General features: G+C 53.0%; 1 protein-coding gene across 4 annotated transcripts in view; it reads right to left on the bottom strand.

The window, feature by feature from the left end:
• The window catches only part of ATP2B2 (ATPase plasma membrane Ca2+ transporting 2), a 351,712-nt gene that overhangs the window by 173,202 nt on the left and 160,076 nt on the right, over window positions 1-18,434 (bottom strand). Inside the window, exon 3 of one of the 4 annotated variants that reach the window (XM_060307760.1) lies at window positions 18,111-18,205. The exons of the other annotated variants lie outside the window; for them this stretch is intronic. The gene's annotated coding sequence lies outside the window, so the exon portion shown is untranslated. The remainder of the gene's footprint in view (window positions 1-18,110; window positions 18,206-18,434) is intronic. 4 annotated transcript variants of the gene reach the window in all.

The raw sequence follows: 18,434 nt of genomic DNA, 5'->3' as shown, positions 1-18,434 counted from the left end.
CGCCTCCACAGGTATAGCACACACTTCACATCCTTCTTTCACTCAACTCCCTTTTAAAAAACGTATATACCTTCTTAGTATATTATCTTAAGCATTCACAGCCACGAGATCATGGATTTGCTTTGCCAGTTGTGTTTTCCCCCCAAACACATTAAAATAAGTGCTCACTCTCCAGAATGCGGCCCGGGTCTGCCCTTTGCGAACCACAGCTGTGGCCTTGGCCGGCCGGTGGGTTTGAGGCGGCTGATCTGATCTGGGTTACAGGAGGGTTTCGCAAGGTTCACAAGGGGCAGGAGAGGCCTTCCTGGGGGTCGGCCCCTGCCCCATGACAAAGCTCGGGTGCCAGCGTGCCCCCCGCTGGGCACTGCCTGTCGCCCCCCCCCCCCCTCAGCTCCTTTCTCTGGGAGAGCGCGCTCCTGGATACACCCTTTTCCAGCCAAGAGCTGCCGACGCCCGGCTGACCTCAATGATTAACACACATTCCTGGCCTAGTTAGAAAGCCCCTCGCCTCTTGTATTTATAGCCACCTCCGGACTCAGCTCGCGCCTCTGAGGGAGGCCCAGCTCTTCTCTCGCCACCTCTGTGCCGCCCCAGCCCTGCTTGTCCTGACAGGCACTGCCAGACCCTCCTCTTTGAGAGAGAGCAGTGGAGCCGCAATTTCATTCTGGGTAACCGGGGCCAAGTGGTTCCTGCTCCCCAAACCTCATCTGTAAAACGGGAGCCGTCGTACAGGCCAGGCTTTGGTGAGGAATCAGTGAGCTCCTAGTTCTGAAATACGAGTAATGGTTAATGCTTAGGGAGCCCCAACTACATTCTAGGCCCTGTTCTGAGCACTTGGCACGTATGAACTCACTTAATTCTTACAACCACCTTATGAGAGAGATACTATTACTATCACGCCCATTTTGCAGAGGAGAAAACTGAGGCACAGAAAGGTTAGGTGACTTGCCGAAGGTCACACAGCTAGCTGGGATTCAAATCAGACTCCACAGCCTGTGTCCTGAGTGCTCTGCTGAACCTGGCACACAGAGTGGGTCCTCAGCCCCCATGTGTTCCCTGCCTTCGGGGTCTCCTTAATTAGTTAAGGCATGTCACTCATTGCCTGCAATCAAGTGGGCACTGAGTAAACAAATAACGACGGCCACGTGCTGGCTGCGGACATCAGCCCCAGCGAGGAGGTTAGGAGGCCACGGCGAATGAGGGGACAAAGCAGGGAGGGGCTGAAAATCACAGGTGGGACTCGTATCAAGGCACCCCTCCTTACAGAGGGGATGCTGAGTCCCAGATAAAGGAAGCCAGGCGGTGGCAGCAGAGCCCTCAGTTCCCACCCCCACTGCCCCCAGCCATCCCTGACCTTTCTTGCCCTCACATTTCAAAGGGGAAACGTGCAATAAACGTATTCACATAAAGGTTTTAGGAACTTAGCCACCTTGTCCTATGAATATTTATAGTTACAAATGGGAATTCCAGGAAGGACAAGAGAATGAACATCGTTCAGTGTTTTACTCTGTAAGCGGCACTGGGCCAGGCGCTTTGTAGTCACTCCTTCATTCAACAAACATTGGCTCAGCCCCTGCGCCACGCTGGCTGCTTTATATGTTGCATGTGAGAGGTTGTCACCTGCTTCATCTCCTCACACACCTTCCCCGAGCGGCTCACATCTGGCTGCACCCCAGTCCTTCAAGCCCCCTACCTGCTCCCACATGGTCACCCCGACACGGGGCAGAGGGGCAGCGAGGGAAATGTCCCGTCTTGCTGCTGTTCCTCACATCAGCCCTAAGAGATAAACTCTGTTCTCAGACTCAAGCAAAGCTGCAGCCAGGGCTTCAGAATCCTGGAACGGAGAAGGAGGGGTCGGGCTGCCTGTCCTTAGCCGGAAAATTGATGGCCGACCCTGATTTAGTTAGCTTTTCCGTAGAATCATTGAGGTAAGCCCGTAATTAGCTCAGGGGCCCAGAGGGAGAGGCCGGGTGTGGGAGCCAGCACTGGAGCGGGCGGTAAGGGGGCTGAGGGCCAGCTTTAAGCTCAGACGCCCGGTCCTGCACCGGCGGTGAACCCCTCCGTGCCCGTGGGAGGTGAGTGGAGAGAAATCCTAAGTAACACGGAAGAAGAGATGGGCCGGAGGGGCCAAGAGTGGGCTAGGGACTGTTCCTTTAGGTTGTGATTATGTTGGACCAAACCGCATGACTTGTAGGCACCACGTCACCAGGGGCTCAGGGGGTGGCAGTGAGACCACGCTGCTGCAGATCATCTCTCCGAGGCCCTTGCCGAGGGCCGTGGAGATGCTGCAACAGTGCTGGGTGTTAAAGCAGGATTTCCCAGCTAATAACAGGGGGAACCCCGTTTCCAGTTCTGAGGAGGAGGCTCCCAGAACAGGGCCTGCACTGCATGTAGGGTAAGTGGGTGTGAGCCAGGCACAGACAGGCTTCAGGCTTCAAGGGCACACACATCCCAGATGGGTAGGGGACCCTTCTACGGGCCCAGACCCCACCAGCCCCACCTTAGTGGGATTCCTGCCGCAGGGATCAGAGCCAGGGGCCCCTTTCAGGAACGCAGCGTGACCAGGAGGTCCCAGACAGGCACCCATAAATAGTCAGCTGAGCAACGGCACAGGGTTTCCAGGCGATCCTCGGGAATAAGACATGGGATCTGGGGCCAGAAAGCCCTTCATTCATGAACTTTCAACATGAGAACTTTCAGAGACACTAATGAACTTGTACATTCTCACAGCTAGAGGATGGCGTTTTAGTCCCTGAGGGTGGTTTATCCCTTCATCCCCAGTGATCTGCCTTCTGATGCTCATTTGCGAGGTGTTTTATGGACGTTATTAAGCCCACCATGTCCAATCAACATAGGAGCAGTGTGGAAATCATGTAAAGAGACTGTGGGAATGGGGGTGACACTTACTCTTCACTGAGGTATACAGCCTAGGTGCTTGTCTCCTGTCATCTGAGATGTAAAGACAAATCGTGAACTCCTTGGGGAGTTCAGTCTGCCTTGGGGAGAACAGCGGAGCCAGAGGTGGCCCCGGGCTACACTTGGAAGGAACGGCAGCAGTGCCACTGTTGGAATGCCTGCTCTGTGTCAGGGCCCATGCGAGGTGCTTTCATCTACATCCTCTCCTACAGTAACTCTGCTGGGGGGAGGGGCAGTGTTAGCTCACTGACAGAAGACGAAACTGAGGGTCAGAAAGGGGAGGTGATTTGCCCAAGGCTACTCAGCCAGAAAGGGCAAAGTTTGGATTTGAATCCCAATCTGTCCGATACCGGAGCCTGTGTTCTTCCATACTTCACAGAGGCGGGTGGTGGGGTTGGAGACTGAAGGACAAGGAGGATTTGAGGCAGAAAGGAACGTGGATGCTAAATTCAGTTTTTAAAATCTAGTCCGTGCACTGGTCGGGAGCCAGGCCACAGGGACGAAGAGTACACGGTGCCTGCCCTCCAGCTCCTCATGGGCCAGCGTACATGCGCCGCTAGGACCTACTTGGCTGGCGTGCCTTCCCAGTGTGTGTCCTGCTAAATCCTGCTTGACCCGTGTTCCCTTCCCAGGTTCAGCAGGAACCCTTCTCCCCCGGCCCTGGGGCTGGTTTCTCTCTAGCCCCCCGCCCTCTGCAAGGTCTGCTGCCCCAGCCTTGGACCTGGCACTTGTCTCGCTGGATGTCTGTGGATCCTCGTGCTTCGCAGCAGCTGTGCTCAGCACCACCCCAACCCGACCCCCATCATAACAATACTCTGTGTGCGGCTCAGAGAGGTTAAGTAGCAGGTTCAAGGTCACCCAGCTAGGAAGTGGAAGAGCCGGGATTTCATCTCATGTCTATCGGACTCCATAGCCTGAGGCCTTCCGCATGACCCTGTCTCCCCTGCGGCCAGCACGCCCACCTCCTTCCGCCTCCCAGGTCATTGCACCGGAGGTTACCTGCGTTAGGCATAGGCCCTGCCGAAGCCAGCTTTGCACTTGTTAGATGGAGAGAGGAGATGCATTTTGGAACCCACCCAAGAAAAAGACACTTGAAATAACTTTCCTCTGTAGCTCTTGCTGCCAAAGCGCACTGAACCCCGAAAGGGATCAGGCCTCTGCAGGACTCACATCAGTGCTGCCCATTTGGCTGGGATTTGCAGCTGACAGTGCGCTTTCCAAGTCATTACCTCATAGGTCCTCAGAGCAGCCCTGGGGTGGGTGTCCTGAACCTCCTTTTACAGATGAGGAAGCTAGAGGCTCAGGAAGGTCACAGGGGGTGCTCAAGGTCAGGTCCCCCTGTGGGTGTGACCTTGGATAAGTCATGTTTCCTCTGAAAGCCTCAGGTTCTTCATCTGCAAAGCTGATGATGGTGTTGGCTTCCCAGTGTTGCTCTGAGGGTTAAGGAAGAGAAAATGGGTGGGAGGGTCTAGCATAGAAGCTGACCTATGAGAGGCACTCCACAGCTGGTAGGTCTCCAGACAAAGCTAAGATCACAAACACGTAGAGAGTCAGGGGGAAGAAAGGCCAAGAGCCACAGCTCCTCAAGTCCCCACCTGTGCAGACAGGGAGGCGGGCTGCAGCCGACAATGACAACCACACTGGTTTTTATTGCTTAATCCTCGGCACACGCTGTCTTACTGCATCCTCGTCGTAAGCTGCAGGAGGTTAGTACAATGTTTATCCCCATTTTACAGATGAGGAAACGGAGGCACAGGCAGGTTAAGTAAATGGGAACCAAAGAGCAGTTTTTCAACAGAAAAGAAAAAACAACTCACGTTCAGAGTAGGACAGGTCTGTAAATTAACCCTCTTACAAAAAAACAAAAAAACAAAAAAATCCCTCCAGAACATGCCTCCCCTCATTCCTCAACCCCTTTAGTTCTCACTTAGGCGACTTCCTTTACATAGAGTTTATTGCTAGCTCTTTCCCACAGACTGAGGGTCAGGAACCCCTTGGAATCGTGGCCTCCCATCTGCTGTGCCAGTGCTGGAAGTGACGCTGGGGGTCCCAGCATCCCTAATCTTTGTTAAGGCTTTGGAAGTGGGGAAACTCTGCTTCATATCAGCTGCACCCCTGACGCATGGCGCAGATGGCATCTGGTCAGCAAACATCGTATTTCAAATACGCTACTGGAAGAACCCAGGCGGAGGGGAAAATTCCCCCTCAAGTCTCCCTCCCTCATCTGCTGCAAAGCCTGGTGGATTCCCCGGGGACCCCGTGTCGCTTGCAGCCGGGAGAGGGAAACTAGGAGATTGCTTCTTGCCTCCAATAAAAAGTCAGACACATAGGTCCAAGCATTTCTCTCTGTGCCTCAGTTTCCTTTTCTCTAAAATGCAGGAAAAAAATAATAAAAGAAAGCAAACTGGCAGGGCTAGACTGGGGTGGAAGCTGCAAATCAACTGTTTGGGAGAGCAGCCAGCTTAAAATAAATTTGTTTGTTTTACTCAGAGCTTAAAATAAAGTTGAACTAAGAGCCAATGTTTAAAAATTGGGGAACTGTGCAGAATCCAGATTTCTGGCTTCTCTTAAAATATGAGAAATGCTGCTCACCCCGGGGTTGGCTGGAGTAGGTGAGGCCATATAGAAGGGCAACTGGTCAGCAGTTCGGCCCTCACCCCATCTGGCTTCGTGAAGGGCAGTTTCCTGCCTGGGTTCAGGAGGTAAGAGAATTTATAACGCCTGGACCTCGATCTCTGGCAAGAGTCAGTGCCTTCCAGAGAGAGGAGTGGGTTTCTGGTACAAAACCTCTCCCAGGTATTTAACCAATACTTGTTATATGCCAGAGGTTGTTTTAAACATACCAGGTATAGTCCCACGGGCTACACACATACCAAACAACCACTTAATTCTCATAACAACCTCGTGAAGCGAGTGCTGTTGTTATCACATCTACTTTACAGAGAAGACACTGGCGCACACAGAGGTTAACTCACTTGCCCAAGGCCACGTGGCTAGTAAGTGGTGGCCTTGGAATTTGATTCCTGGCAGCCTGGCTCCCGAATCTGTGCTCTAACCACTGTGTGAAGCTACCCAACCCCTTTTCTGGGTCAGTGGCCAGTCCTGTGGCTTCATCCAGGTTTCCATGTCCCAATATGAAAACGAAATCATCACCCCTCCCCCATTTCTCCTTCCCTCCTGGCCTATATTTATAACTTCCCTCCCTCGTGTCAATCAGCTCCTTTAATCCTCTCCACACTCCTGTAAGGCACAGGAGCTACCATCATCTCCACTTTCAGATGAGGAATTTGAGGCATAGAGAGGTTGACTTGTCCAAGGTGCTGTGGCTGGAGGTGGCAGGCCCAGGCCATCTGGCTGCAGAGTCTGCACTCCTGGCACCCTTTATTCCCCCCACTCTCTCCCAACCATCCACGCTTTCCATTCATTTCTTCCCCCCTTCATTTCTTCACTCCCCATCCATCCAACGCTCAACTCAGACCCCGTGCTGGCCATGGGGACATGTATCAGGTGTATCGAGGCTGGGGAGGGGGGAGTGGGAAGGCGACACCCTGCTCCCAGAACAGGAACTGCCCATGACCACTCCCTTTGGGGCTGAGGCCAGTGGGAGAACTGGTTGCCAACTGACAGCCCTGGAGAGCTCAGGGGGAAGCAGTAGAGGGAAGCTGGTGGCACCTGGCAGCTTCCTGTAGGGCGAGTCCTCAGCAAGGCACTCAGGATTCAGGGAGACCCTGGCAGCCCTGAACCCACGCCCCAAACCCCAACCTTTACAGCTGAGCACTGACCAGCCTTTCAGTCCTGGCTCTGCCACTGACCTACTCTGGGGCCCTGACGAGTGCCTTCCCCTTTGGGGGACTCAGTTTCCTCATCTGTAAAATAAGGGCATTAGACCACTGGAGGTCAGAAACTGGCAGCTCAAAGGCCAGACCCTGCCCATGGATATATTTTGCTTAAATATCTGAAGAGTGCTTTTTTTTTTTTTTTTAATAGACTTTTTGTTTTAGAACAGTTTCAGATTTACAAAAAATTTGCTAAGAATAGTACAGAGAGTTCCCACCTACCACACGTCCAGTTCCCTTTATTATCAACAGCTTACATTACTATGGTGCATTTTTCACAATTAATGAATCAATACTGATATGCTAATATTAACTCAAGTCCATACTTGAGTCACATTTCTTTAGTTTTTACCTAAAGTCCTTTTTCTCTTCCAGGATCCCATCCAGGATCCCAGATTATATTTAGTCATCATGCTTCCTTAGGTGCCTCTTGGCTGTGATCGTTTTGCAGAATTAAAAAAAAAATTAAATTTGTATGCCTCAGAAGGAATGTTCGGGGTACTAGAAATATTCTACATGTATTTTGATCTGGGTGGTGTAAATATGTGTAAAAATCATCAGATGGTACATTTGAGATCAGTGCTGTGTACGTGCTTTAATGTATGTGTATCATGCCTCCACAAAAAAACAACTGAATGGCTCTCTCCAATTTGCCACAGTCCCCAGCACTCCCTAGTATCTCACTCAGAATCTATCCTTCTTTATTTCATCTGCTTGGCATCTGTAGTTACCACATGGTATATAAATAAGTCTCTTCTAGTTTACTCATCTGTAAAATGGGTATCATGATATTTTCTACCTGATTAGGCTATGGTCAAGATTAATTGAAATAACATATATAAAGTTCTTAGCACAGTGCCTGGTGCATAGTAAGTGTTCAATAAATGGGAATCATAATAATTATCATTGCTCATGTAATATTTATATTATTAAAACAAGTACATAACTCTTCTTTCTCCTTAAAGCAAACTCCATCCTCTCTCTCCTCTCCCTCCTCAGCCTCCTCTTGTGCCTCCGTCCCTCCCTGCCAGGGAAGGCCCAAGCTCAGATGGCTAGAAGGTGGAGAGACAGAGGCAAGCCTTCAGAGGTGCCCCAGATCAGCTAAGGAACCAGGAGACCCCTGAGGGTGACCCCAGATCTGTCCTCAACATCCAAGGAAACCTTGGTGGAAGTTGAGGTCCCAATCCTTCCCTTCCTAAGGAGCCTCTTGGAAAACAAGGAGTTCTGCCCTCAAAAGCTGTATCCTGCCCCCCTCAGGGGTCTCCCTGGCCAAGGATCCCGGGGCACAGCGGGAAGCTGTGGGCTTTTGGAGGGGCACTGAGGAAATCACGGGGAGAAGATAGCCTCCCCCAGCTCTCTGCTGGCCCAGCATCTTGGGGGATGCCAGCTTCTCTTGGGTGGTGCCCCCAAACTGTGCCCAGAAGCAATGAGGTCAGTAAAAGATAGGTCTTATATGCTTTAGGGTGACCTCTTGCAAGCGGAAACCAAGCTCTAGGCAGGATGTGCTGAGGGGCAGCGAAGACCAATGAGGTTCAATGAGATGGTGAGGGAAGCAGAAAGAACAGGGACTGGGGGTTAGGAGGTCGGGGCTGGACCCTGTCTTGCCCTCTGACTTGCTGTGTGACTGCTGGCAGGTCCCTTTCCCTCTCCGAGTCTCCCTTTCCTCGAAACATCATCATCAACAACAATGACAACAACAATAATAGTAACAATAGTGATGATGGTGGTGGTGAGAGTGGCTCCCGATTTAAGTATGAAGCACAGGATAAACTTTTATGTGTGAGGCATGATTTCATCCTCGCAAGTATCCCATGGAGTAGATCCTACAATTATCTCCACTTCACATATGGAAAAATGGGGGTCAGAGGGTCAAGAACTTGTCTGAGGCTTCCAGCTGAAAAGTTTGCAGACACAGGGTTCCAACCCCGGTCTGTCTGATTTGAAGTCTAAGGCTATAACCTAGATCATCTCCTTTGCAGCTGCACCTGTGAATCAGGCAGATAACCTAAGGAGTCTCCTAATTTTCCTTCCAGCGCTGATCAGGCACCCTCTGAAGGTGGGTCCCTTGTTCAGGGAGTAGCAGGGGCAGTGGAGATGCCCAGAGCTATGCGGCTGCATCTAACATCTTATCCGATCTTCGTAACAGCCTTAAGAAATAGGTCCCACTATCACCACTCCCATTTTATAGGGTGGGAAACTGAGGCACAGAGAGCAGAGGTAAATGTGCAAAGTCACACAGGGGTCTGGATTTGAACCTGGGCTATCTCACTCTCGCGCTCACGTTAGCAGCCCTCCGCAGGAAGGGTGCCCAGAGAGCTGAGTGAGGGCCAGAGACTGACCCCGTGGGGCTCCTCATAAACTTCCAAAGGGCGTGCCTGCCCTCCAGCCTCCCTCCCGGCCCAGCACTCACAGGCTTGCGGCCCCTCCCCTTGCACTAAGTTGCTTCCGTCTCAGTGCCCGCCCTGCGCTGGAGTCCCAGGACCCCGAGGGGCCCAGCCAGACCAGGGCTGCGGGCTGTGCCGGTGAACCACTCACCCATACCTGGGCTAGAGATGGTGGCGAATCCCCCGGTGTCCCCGCTGCATCCCAGGCCACGGACACAAACCCCCACTCTGACCTCTTGGCTTCAGCACCGACAGCAACCACAGAAGTCTGCAGCCTGTGGCTATACCCTGTGAGGTGGCCACGGCGCCTGGTCCAGCTGCCAGCAGGGCTGCCTCCCTCTCTGGTCTTGGGACCAGCGAGGGGGAGGCCAGGGTGGGGAGGGGCGGGGGAGCATGGCCGGCCTCCACAGCGCCTATGCTCGGCAAAACAGTGCCACTGCCAAAAGCAGTGTGGGTGGTGAGCACTTCTCTGTGGCCCTGGCTTCCTCCTGGGCTACCGTTCACTTGAGGCTTCTGATCCTATCAGCGGTGCCCTGGCTCCAATCCTGTTACCTGGAAGTCCTTTTGTTCTGAGGACTCCCTGTACAAGTCACTGGTATAGAGTGGCCCTGGGAACGTCGGGAAAGGGCAGCCACCACATGTGCATCTGGCCAGACCCGAGCATAGAGGCTTCCAACGAAGCAGCCACGTGTGTGTGAGCACTGGGGAGAGGCCAGGCCAGGGGCAGTGGGGAGGGCCTGGACCAAACAGCCTGGATCTCGCCTCCTCCAGGAAGCCTCTCTAGACTAAAGGGAAAAAAGGTGACACAGTCCCCCACTCATCCTGTCTCGTGGCCCCATGACACTCCTCGCTTGTTCCCTTAGAGCATGCCCGATTCCCTTCTGTCCACTGACAGAGAACAGGAAGAAAACACACCTGTTTCCTGTCGAACGGAGAGCCAGACTTTCTCCAGCATCTCTGGAGAAGAGCAGTTCCACACGAGGGACTTCCCAGCTCCTGTAATCTTCCCCTTTGCGCGCTGACGTTTGTTTTATTTTAAACCTTTCAGGTGTGAGGAACCCGCCCTTGACTATGTTTTTCACTTTTACGTGAATTGATATTTTGCTGATCACAACAGCTCCTATTTGACAACCAGTAGAACATCTATGTCGCAAACATATTATTTAGTCACCCTCGCGATTTCCTTCGCTTCTCAGCCTTTTGCTTTTTAAAAGGCAGTTTAAGTCACACAGGTACTAGATGAACACTCTCCTGTTGAACAAAGTTGGTTCAGGGACCACAGTGCTGGCAGCTTGCCTGGGGTGGCTCCTGGGTGGTGACGTGTTTCCCTCTGCTGCCCCTTCCCTAAGTAGCCCCAGACTGCTGCACGTGTCTGGCCTGCGCATCTTATTTTCCTGACTGTTTTGTCTCTTGGCTCTTCCAGCAGAAAAACTCCCTCCCCTGCCACCTCATAACTTGTACCCATGGCCTCCTTGCGCTTCCTCTCCTCAACAAGTACTCAGCACCCACTGTGGGTCAGGGACTAGGGAGACAGGGGTAGGAAGACTTGGACTCTGCTCAAGGAGGGCGAGAGGCTCATGAAGACTCTGACGTTGATCCGTGTGCTCAGAGAGGTTAGATCATTTCCTCTGGGTCACACAGCCAGGAGGGAATAGGGCATGAAGGTCAGACTTATTTGAGTTAAGGTCCAAGCAAGCTCTTTCCACTGCCCCACTCCTTCTAGGGAGTTAGGATCTAGTGAGAGAGATGTAACTGAACAGCCAAGTAAAACACAATAGGATACATTCTACAACAGAGACGTATCTGAAGAGCTGCAGGGACAGAGGGTGAGTGGTTAATTTTCATGGGGATGGAAGTCCTGCTGGGGATGTTTCAGGGGAGGTGAAACCCGAGCAAGGTCTTCAATTAAGCTAAAGAAATCAGATAACTCATGTGGTTAAAATTGTGTGTAAACTAAAAGTCATAATGCCCTGAGTAAGGAGCACTGGGTTTATACATGCATAAAACGCCTGAGCACAAGGTGTGTGAACTGGGTGCCGTCTCTGCTCTGGGTCACGCAAGAGGTAGTGAGGCCCCTGTCCCTGGAGGTAACCAGCAAGAAATTAAAAAGTTACCAGTTATTGGGTGGGGTTGTTGAGGAGTCCTTTGGTTCCTTCTAACAATAAGATGCTACAAGTTTTTATTGTTCTTCCCTACTGAAGGGAAGGCAGGTCCCTTCTTATTTCTCCCGCTGACCCTGGGGAGGGGGCACCCTCGACCCCAGGCAGGCCAAGGCTGAGAGTGAGGCCTGAGGGAGCTCAGGAATGCCTGGGACCCTAGTGGCCTTTGACCCCATTGCACTCTGACGCAGCAAATAGTTTTGAGCAATTACCTACCAGGCCCTTGCCTATTGGTTACCTCAGTAGCCCCCATGCCAGCCCCTGAGGCAGGGGGTGCTGCGCCCAGTCTACAGACAGGCAAATTGAGGCACAGAGAGGAAAGGGCCCCACACTGAGTGACTGACACTGTCTGGTCTTTCCAAGCCTGAGCACAGTGCTTCTGCTACTGCAGCTGCCAGCACCCAGCGAAGATAGACCAAGTGAAAGGACAGACCCGGAGGGCAGGACCCCTCCCAGACCGGGCCCAGGGGGTTCTGCTCTTGGCACCTGACGTTGGGCATCTGGCCTGTCTGCATAATGCCAGGAGCCCCGCAAAGGGGGGCAAGGCCTGTCATGCAATCAGCTGGTGGGGTTGGGGGTGTGGTGGGGGGAGAGGCTGGGGTGGGCACGTGGCCTACAGAAGCGCCTTTGGTCCTCATGACAACACTGTGACCTGTTTCTAGATCAGTCAGCTAAGGCCCAGAGAGGGGAGGTCACTTGCTCAAGGTCACCCAGCAGGGCCAGGTGTGAACCCGATGTCTATGCTCTCTCTACCACGCCACGTGCCCACGCTACTTCCTACATATTTTCTTGTTTCATTCTCACCTTGGTGCAGTGAGGTGAGCAGAATTCCCCCAGAGACAGTGAAAAGGCACCAACAGTACCATCTCAAGGCTCAGGGTCAGACCTCACTCCACAACAAGAGTTGCAGAGAAAGGCTGACTTGAAGGCAGCCCATCCCTAGCCTTCCTGCCCACAAGCCCACCACGAGTGCACTAGTGGCTTCTGTTATGCATCTTCTTCTACTGCGGCTCCACTCTGAGAATAGAAATGTCCCTGGGACATTTACCTCCCTCCCCCAGAAGGGCTAAAACATTCTGCCCCCTGGACTTCAACCTGGGTGAGCGGATCCCATAATACATTCAGCTGCACAAGTACTTGTCGGGTGCCGAGCACAGGACATGGCATGTGCGAGGCGCTGGGCGGTGTCCCCATGAAGATGCTTTTGCCTCCAGCATGCCGGAGGTGGCCTGGGTACCTGGAGACGGGTAGGGAGCATCTGACTGGCATTCTCAGAGCCTTTGAGATGGCCAAGAAAAGAATGGGGTATGAGAATTTAGGGCACCTGGTGAGGCACAAACTCAGAGCTCTGGATGGCTGCATGAGGTCAGAGTCTCCAGGAACCTCGCCACGGTCACCCTGAGCCAGCAGGCCTGTGAGCAGTGGGGAGCAGTTGCCCCAGCTCACTCAGCGAGCTCCCGGCAGAGCAGGCCTATGGGCTGGGAGGTTTCTTCTGCCCGGCCAGACGCTGGACTCCCTGGAGGACATCCCAAGAGCCACATGGAGCTTGCCAGAGCCCGTTTGGTCCAACAGCCTTGCTGGCAGGGAAGGAAACTGAAGCCCAGAGAGAGAAGAGGGAGCATGCCGACTGGATGCCCGGCACTGCACGAGCCCTTTAGAGATGGCCCTCACTCGTGAGGTAGGAACCATCTCCACTTTGTACATGGGAAACTGAGGCTGGAACAGTGCAAGATTCACCTTGGATCAGAGAGCTCAGACTGGCAGCGTTGGGACTCGGCCCAGCACCCAGGCCTGCCTGTGCCGAGTCCAGGGCACTCCTACCCGGTCCCGGCGCGTTTGGAAACGGATTCCTGGCTCTCAGTGCAAGTGAAGTGGGCATCTCCAATATTCAAGGTGGGGGAGATTATTTTAAGAATGGAGATCAGGCAAGAAGGTGGGAGAGTGACCCCTCACTCTCCAGGGACCCGGGCTGGGGGTGCCGTGGGGATGATGGGCTCGGGGTTCCCCTGCACTTCCTGTGTACACAGAGGCCCGGGAGTGGGTCTCATCCCAGAATGACAGTTGAGTGACTGATTAGTTATCTGACCACGGAAAGAGCAGGTGAGGGTTCTCTTGTGGCCCTGGGAGCACTCATGTTCACCTGCAAGGAGACAAAGGCTTCCTTCCTGGGAAGGAAGCCTCTTCCCCTCACCTCTCAAAGATCATTGCTGGGAAGGACCCTGGTGCACTCCTATCTGTCCTGTGGCCTTCCCCTGTGACCGCATCAACAGCTGGGACCGTGGTTTCCCATGTTCCTGGAGTCCAGTTCACAGTCAGGGCTGACCAAGGGCTTGGGTTCAAACCCACCTGCTCTTCATATAAGATAATGGCTGAGAGAGCCAGACTGGGGTTTGTTAAGGCCAAGCGTTCATGAGGGATCTACTGGAAGCTAAGGAGTCAGTGATTCTGAGGACACTGTTCTTTTAGAAAATGATGTAAAATATTCTTTGAGCCTATTTCAGAAATGTCGTGAATGAACCTGGAGCCCATTCAGAGTCAGCTTCAAACAATTAGGAGGGTGTTGTGTGTCCCCCAAAAGGGATGTTGAAGTCCTAACTCCCAGTACCTGTGAATATGACCTCATTTGGAAATAGGGTCTTTTCAGAGGTAAGCAAGTTAAGAGAGTGTTATTAGGGTGAACTCTGCCCCTACAGGACTGGTGTCCTTATAAAGGGGAAATTTGGACACAGAGATAGACAAGCAGAGAGGGAAGATGATGTGCAGGTGGGGATGGGGCAATGCATCCACAAGCCAAGGATCACCAAGGATCACGAACCTTCCAACCACTAGAAGCTGCAGGGGAGGCCGGGAACATAGTCTCCCTCACGGCCCTCAAAAGGAATCGACCCCGTGATGCCAGACTTCCAGTCTCCAGGTCTGTGAGACACTAAACGTCTGCTAATTTAAGCCACCCAGCTTGTGGTGCTTTGTCACAAGAGCCCCAGCAAACTAACACAGGTGGCAAAGTGTTCCCAGTGTTTGTACGGTTCAGAGAAACTGATGTGCTTCCAGTGGGAAGGGGTCTGGGGTCCTCACACCTGAGGCAACCGTTCCCACTGGGGCCGCCGGGGGCAGAGACCCACTGAGCAGCAGGTGACACTCCATGCCCTGAGATGTCCTCTCCCACTTAATCCTTCCAACAGTCTCAAGAGGGAGGGCTTCTTACTCCCATTTTAAAGACATAAATCTGCAGTGGCAGAAATTTAAACGCCTTGCCAAGGATTGCACGGTCAGGACCTGAAACCGGCAGGAGAGCCGCGGAGCTTGGTCGTCTGCCACGCCCACCTCCCCAATACAGAACCTGTTTTGAGGAGTTTCCGGGGCTTGGGGTGCGTTACCCCAGCCTCTCTGCTCCATCCCTGGTATTGCAGACTCTTGGGCAGACTGGCCAGGGCATGGGCCCATGTTTTTCTCTGTTCTCTCATTGAGGAGAACAGGATGCAAGGAAAGGATGAGATGTTTACGAATCCGCGAATCTTTAAAAGCCCTTATGTGTGTAAGTTTCCACCTTTCACACAGCACTTTCGCATGCATTGTTCCCCGGCCCCAGCACTGCCCCTCAGATGGGAATTACCGTCCACCTCTGAAGGACGGCTGACTTACTTGTAAACTGGCCTTAGTTACGACGGCCTAATATGTTGCTCTGATGTGGAAACTCTGCCCGTTGGATTTATTTATAGGGAACGATGCCTGTAGTTTTTACTTAAAAGAGGTTCCACTGGGACTGTTTTGGGGGTTGTTCCTGAACAGACTTGGAGTAAACATTTCCCATGGACGTTCTCTGGCTTGATGAACCCCTCTCGGTTCACTTCTCTCTGTACGCGCCTGTCGGCAAAGAGAGTGGTGGGACTTCTCCATTCTGCTGTCAAGGACTTTCTCTGCTCAGGCCGCACTGGCTCATCTTGGCAGCTATAGAAGGGCCAGGCTCTGGGAGGCCCTCTGCTCTGGCCACTGGGGAGCCAGCAGGCTCTGTGGGGGACAGCTCAGCCCTTCGTGGTCTCCCACAGGCTCCCGGAGGGCCTGCCCCACCCGCAGGCCTGGGGCCTGGCCCCAGACTTGGAAATGCAGATGGCGCCAAGTCAGATCGTAGGTGGTCCACTTCCCCCAACTTACACTGCATTTTGCTAAAAGCCTGGACTCTGGAGCCAGAACTCCCGGTTTCAAATCCTGGCTAGGGTAAGCTCCATGCTTCAGTTTCTCCTTCTGTAAAATGGGGATAATGGTCGTGCCTGCCTCATGGGCTGTTGTGAAGGCTAAACGATTAGTGTTTTTTTAAAGCACTTAGAGTAGGGCCGGGCACATAGCCAGCACCATAGTTAAGTGACTGCTCTCATTATTGCTATTGCTGTTATTGTTATCAGTTCATTCAGCCAGCATGGACTGAGGGCCATACGTGCGGAGTCAGATGGACGAGGTTCAAATCCCACCTTTGCTACTAACTCGCTGAGCAACCCTGGGCATTTCACTTCACCACTCTGCGCCTTGGTCCCCTCCCTCTTCTGTGAAATGGAGATAATGAACGTACATATATCACAGGCTGCTGGTGAGGATGAGGGGCTCGGCCCAATGTCTGGCTCACAGCCAGTAAGTGCTTAGTAAATCCTAGGTACTATTATTATCATCAATATCAGAGTTACTGTGATTCCTGCAGGCTCAGGCCAGGCCCTCCACAGCTGCCCTGGGAGAAACACCTTGGACAGATCCTTTAGCATTTGGGGCCCGGTCAGCCCCTCCTGTGCCTTCCCTGGAGTCTCCCTGCCCACCCCCAGCACTCCAGCCCTAGAACCTCGACCCAGCTCTTCCCTGCATGCCTGCCACCCCCCAGTCCTCTCCCAGCTGCAGAAAGATGTCTTCCTAACATTCATCAGATTGCTAGAGCCCTCCAACAGCTTTGCCGCTGCACACAGACTGCAATTCCAATTCCTCATGGGGGCCCTCTCGGTCTGGCCCCAACAATTCTGGCAGAGGGGTATCCCTCTGCCTGCGTAGCCTACATGGGGCCCTCACTCACCCCTCCCCAGCCCACTGCCTTTCTCGCTCTTCCTCAACCCCACCAGGGCCACTTGCTCCTTGCCCCGTCCCCATCCGCCTGGAATGCTCTCCCCACCACACTGACCTCTGCATGGCTGGCTGCTTCTCCCATCGGGACCTCTGGTCAGAAGTCCCCTCCTCAGGGACTGCCCGCCGGTCCCCACCCTGCAGCCCTGTTTTGTTTTCTTCACAGTGCCTACCACGCCCAGAAGCCATCTTCTGTATTTATTTGGTCTCCTGTATGAGGACCAAGTCTCATGTGTTTCATACTCGAAGGCACCCCAAGGGTGAATCAGAGTGTAACAGAGACTGCACACAGAGGATGCTCAGTAAACACTCATAAACAGATAAACAGGTGGCCAAGCCCCGGCTCCAAGCATCCTTTAGGGAAGAGCTAATGCATCTTTGTTGTTATATAATAAAAGAGGTGGAACCCCAATGGTGAAAATTCCACGACGTTTTTGCCAACCATAAACCTGGGAGGCCTTTCAACCCATCTTGGGAGGAGGAGGGGGGTGTCACCTCTTTACCCCGTAATGGCTCATAGATGGCTCTCCTCAGCCTCCTTCCCCACCCACACCTGTCAAAAGCTGCTGGGTTTAGACGCCCGTGTTTCTGTTCCGAATTACCGATTGTTTAATATTCAAGAGACGGCATTAAATAAATACGTGCACAATTAGGTAATGTGTTTGGAAACAACCTGGTTAGTCCCAAAGTGCTTGGGCAAGAAACAAAACTTCGGCATGGTAAGAGATCTGGGTGATCTCTGAGGGCTGAGGAGAGAGGCATGCAGCTGGTCTGCCTGTCTGCCTCCTCCCTTATTTGGGTCTGGAGTCACTCATCTTCCTTGATGCCGGCAGGGCAGGGTAATAGAAAGTGAGCTCAGAATCTCTGAGTTGCACCCTGGCTCTCCCAGCTCCTGGCTGAAAGTTACTTCTCTCTGGGTCTCAGTGTTCTCACCTGTGAAAGGGCTGACGACACCTTCTGGGAAGGTCAGATGAGATCCTGACTCCGAGCTCTAGCTCAGAGGCGGTTCTTTCGGAAGGTAAGTTGCTTCTGATGCTCAAAGATGAGCAGTGTGACCTCTGTTCCCTGACAGGGGTGGGTCTGGGGGAGCAGGCATGGACTTTGAGGTTCTTAGGTATATAACGCAGGGCGGATCGAGCAAGGCAATAACAGAGGCCCAAAGAAAGGGCTTTGGGAGAACAGAGGAAGATGTGGTTAACCCCAGCTAGGAGCCAGAGAAGTCTCACAGAGCTGCAGTATGGGCTGGCTCTGGAAGGCTAAGCGGCATTTTGACCCCAGAGAGGGCTGCCCCATTTAACTAACATGCACTAGGCAACTAGCATTTATTGAGCACCTACTGTGTTCCAGCTACTCTTCTAATCATTTTACATGGATTATCTTTGCTTGACCTTGACAAGAGGGAGATGCTGCTGCCGCCCCATTTTACTGACGAGGGACCTGAGACTCAGTTCACTGTGTGCAGTGATGCTGCCTTCCTTCTATGCTTCCTAGCCGTTCTCCCTATTCAAACGCAAAGACACGTGGGGGGATTTCCCCACACCTGCACAATGGTGCATAAATAATTCAAGTGTCCCCGCTAGAATGGCAGAAGGAAGGCAGCTGCTGTCAAACACTGTTTTCCTGCTTATCAGACCCTCCATCAGCACTCCCTGCAAGGGTGCTCTCTTTCCAGATCTTCCCCATCTCCAGCTCCAGCAAAACCCCAGTCTCCAACTCACCCCTCCACGTCTTCTGGTTAAATGAAAGGCGTCAGGGTTTGGAAAATAGGGCCCATGTCTTGCCAGCTCTGGGGACTGGGTGACGAAGTTCAGCTCTGGAAAAGGGGAGATGGCATTGGTTAGGGGTGGGTGACCCAATGGGGACTCAAGTCAGCAAGGAGTAGGAAGGGAACAGCGGTGTGGAGCGTCCCCTGTGTGCTGGCACTGGGCTAGTGCCAGGGTCAGGTGGGGTGGAGATGGAAGAGAAGCAGGGGAACGCTGCCCCTGCCTTCTCCATCAAGACCTGCCTGGGGGGCTTCCCTGGTGGCGCAGTGGTTGAGAGTC

Source organism: Globicephala melas, chromosome 11, assembly GCF_963455315.2.
Source record: "Globicephala melas chromosome 11, mGloMel1.2, whole genome shotgun sequence".
NCBI classification, from domain to species: domain Eukaryota; kingdom Metazoa; phylum Chordata; class Mammalia; order Artiodactyla; family Delphinidae; genus Globicephala; species Globicephala melas.
Note: the sequence above shows the minus strand (reverse complement) of the source record. Positions and strands in the feature narration are given on the sequence as shown.